Below are 3,684 nucleotides of genomic sequence, written 5' to 3'. Positions count from 1 at the left end.
CCTGTGTGCTGATTGATGTTTTATTTTGAAAGCAGATCGGGCCAAGATCAGTTTGTGTTCTGTAGTTATCCCCTTTTCTGCTTTCATTCTCTGTTAAACACAGTTGTGACATTCCCTCATCCCCTTGCAGTGTGCTTTTCCTCAAAAGATACAGGAGGAATGACACTAGATTTCATTCCAAGGATGAGTGTTTGAGCATGGATAGCAGAAAATCACTCAAACAGCAGAATATGCTTGTACCTTTACCTCCTATTTCTTTGTTTTTATTACATGTCTTTCTTTATGGTTGCTTCAAGTTGGATGTAGAGAGTTTTAGCTAAAGGCTCAGAACCCACTTACCTTTCACTGGAGGTTCAGATGGACTTAAATGAGCAGCATTTGCATCTGGGTTCAGACCTAGTTAGGTTGCTGGTACAGAGGAGGACAGTTTTGGGGTTTTTTTCACCCTAAAAACAGAGCAGCAAGCCTTACAAATTCAGCATGTTTTGCCAATGTGATCCCACTAATACACCAGAACATGGTTCTGGTCTAAAGGCCTAGAGTGTTCCTTCGCTTTTAATTGTGGCTGCTGGACTGCAAGGCTGCAACTCAACATATCTTTATGGCGTTGCCATACAAGCACTCAGTGCTATGTGATTTCTGGTCATGGTGCAGTAGAAGCTTTGTTATAAAGAAGCGAAAGATGTTTTTCATCAGTACAGCTTCATCTCATATCTTGGCTGATTGGAGTGGCAAATCAGTTTCAGTTAGGAGTTAAAAAGCACCCAACACTAAAGGGTTTTGGATGGTGAGGGAAGAAAGAGAACGTTTTATAGACCTTGGTTCTCTGGGTAAGTAAAATAATAGCCACATTTAACAGTACCCTCTCCTGGTTTCTGGTGGAATAACATGTAGGGATATCAATATGCTACTGCTGCAAATAAAGGAGGCTAACAGTTGTTCATTAGATTTAAGGGGGAAAAAAGAAGTTGATCTTTCTATAGGCAGTAAATGCAGTTATGTTAAAATATCAAACTACAATGGCTCTGTTTATTATTAAAGGCATTCGGTATTGCTTTGATCTAAGCATACCTAGAACTTGAGAGCATATAAGAAAACTCATTAAAATTGCTTTGAAAGCTGGCATTATAAAGCACATAATACTCAGCTTCCTAAGCAGACAGCATGTGAGAACTGCTACAAAATGGCCAGCAGTTGTCCCTTCCCCCACTATTGTTCCTTGTCTTGAGCTGTGCATTTGAATCTATTAATGACAGGACATTTCCTCAAGGAAACAGCAACCAGCATGCTGAATCCTGTAGGCCAAGCATGAGGAACAGGTACCATTATGCCTATGCTTCTACACTATCTTTGTAGAAGCTAAAGAAAAGTAAATTACTTGTAAGTAAAAAATATTGCTTTCATGCATTTCTGTGTTACTTTTTCACTTTTACACAGCTGTACAAGCTAGAAAAAGATTAGCTGAGAAAAAGCAGCAGTGCATTGGGCCAGAACAGGGAAGGAGAAGTGTTACCCACCCTCTCATGTCTCAGGCAGGACTCATTTCACTGTTAACTGGGTAACATGGCCACAGTGAGGCTGTTCCAGGGATGCTTTGGCAATACTGGCTATGGAGCTTGGTGTGCCGAAATTGCTGTCAGTAGGATGTGCTGAGGCTGGATGAGGAATGCATGGGAGCTCTCCTTTCTCTTTGCAATACAGATTCCAGCATTATTGGTTGATCACTTCCTTACTGGAGGATGGCTGCAGGAAGTGAAGCTCAGCATGTATTTTTCTGAAGGAAGCCCAGGTCCATTTGCAAGTTGGTTGTCCTGTCTGGCTGGTGCCCTGAGCCCCATGGAAATCTTGGCACACAGGGCTTCCACAAAATGACATGTCAGCACACACTTTGGCTGGCAGGAGTGCAGTTGAAGCTGTATCAGCATTAACAAATGTGGTTTCTGGTTTTTTTTTTTTTTTTTGCAGTCCTGTCTCAGCTGCCTGTGGGATATCACTGCTTGAGACTACTTGATTAGATAGACCTGAAGTGGTTTTCCATGTCATTAATAAAAAGAGATGGGACTTGAAATACTTGACAAGTTGATGCTAACAATTGCAGCAGTACAGCTCAGCAGTGCAAGAACAATAACCAAAAAAAAAAAAGGCACCAAATTGGAATAGAATTTCTATGTTTTTTAAGTTATAGTCTGGAGAAAGAGCTTAGCATAATAGTTTCTCAGTTCCATTTCTGTATGTGCTAACATACTTTTTCCATGGTTTGTTTGAAAACAGGTTTAGCTGCTCATTGCATCTGCAGCACATATAACATAGATGTCACTTTCATGCTTGAAATGCATGACAGCAAAGAGTACACAGAACAAGCACAAGGCCCTTCTCTTAGTCTGCAAAAACACTGAGGGATTAGAAAACACAAAGATTGAAAGACCAACACACCTCCCTGAGACCAAATAGCTCAGCACAACCAAGTCAGAGTGGCAAAGTTTTGATGTTTCGTGCAGGAGCATATATCACTCCCCAGCCAATAGGAAATCCATTGCCACTGCTTTTCTAGTTCTGTACTCCACCATTAAAAAACAGGATTCTGAACATCCCAACCAGAATGTTTTTTCTTTCAAATCCAAAGATTAAAAGACAACCTCTTGGATAAAAATTATAAGCTGTTATCTAATGAACATAGCAGGACTCACAGAATACCTCTGACTGTCCTCACTGCACATCTTTGACACCATATCTCATTAAGGAAATACTAAATTAACAGCTTTTTTTAGATGGAAGCTTTGATCCTGAAGCTGAATGAGGACAAGCTGCCTGTTTCTTTCTTTCATCCCTTTCCTCCACCCACTTCCTGCTCTACTGTAAAGAAATAAGTGAACTCTTTGTGATCTCTGCTTTGGGAAGGTTTCATCTCCCAAGCTGCTTAGTAAATTGTCAACCAAGCCTCCACTAGCAGATGGCTGGAAGTGACAGCAGCACTGCAAAGAATTAAAGTAAATTATTTCCATCTCAGGATTGGTCTTGTTCACTATATTATGCAGCTTCTAAGCTTTTTCCATCCACTTGGATGAATATTTGTGTATCATTTACAGAACATGAACAAAATCTCTGTGAACCAAAGTTTCCAACCTCAAGGCGACTTGTTATTTTTGGAGGCATCATTAGGCCTTGGGCAAAGGCTTAAGGGAAGTCTTATCCTCTGTAGTTGGGCCAATAGCACTGTAAACTTAAAGATGAACTGTCTTTTTCTGAGCTCACGATTAGGCAACAAACCAACCTCTTACCCACTAGCAGCAGTCAGAAAACTACTGAGCATGGCAATTTTTTTTGTAATTGTTTGTGTTTGTCATTTTGACTCTTTGCTCTGGTTTGCCAAAAATTCCTTTCATGTGAAAGTGTGGAATGTTCTTCTGTGAGAGGAAAGCTACCAAAAACTGAATTGGTTTTCTTTCCTCTTCTATTGCTCCCCCTCTCCCCTACTTCAGAAGAGAGACAATGAGCTAGAAATACAGAATTTGGAAGTGATGAGTTTTTTTTTTTTGTTTTTTTTTTAAGGGCTCAGCATTTTCAGTGAGGGATACCCAAGGATACCAGTGCAACTGACCCCTAAAAGGATGGAGTGAGCAAACAGGAAAGTCACACACCTGAGTGTTGCCAGGAGTTGTGCTGGCAGTTCTCAGGGTTGTGCTG

Source organism: Phasianus colchicus, chromosome 8, assembly GCF_987193195.1.
Source record: "Phasianus colchicus chromosome 8, bPhaCol1.hap1.1, whole genome shotgun sequence".
In the NCBI taxonomy this organism is placed as follows: domain Eukaryota; kingdom Metazoa; phylum Chordata; class Aves; order Galliformes; family Phasianidae; genus Phasianus; species Phasianus colchicus.
The sequence above is the reverse complement of the archived record's forward strand: the minus strand, read 5'-3'. Positions refer to the sequence as shown.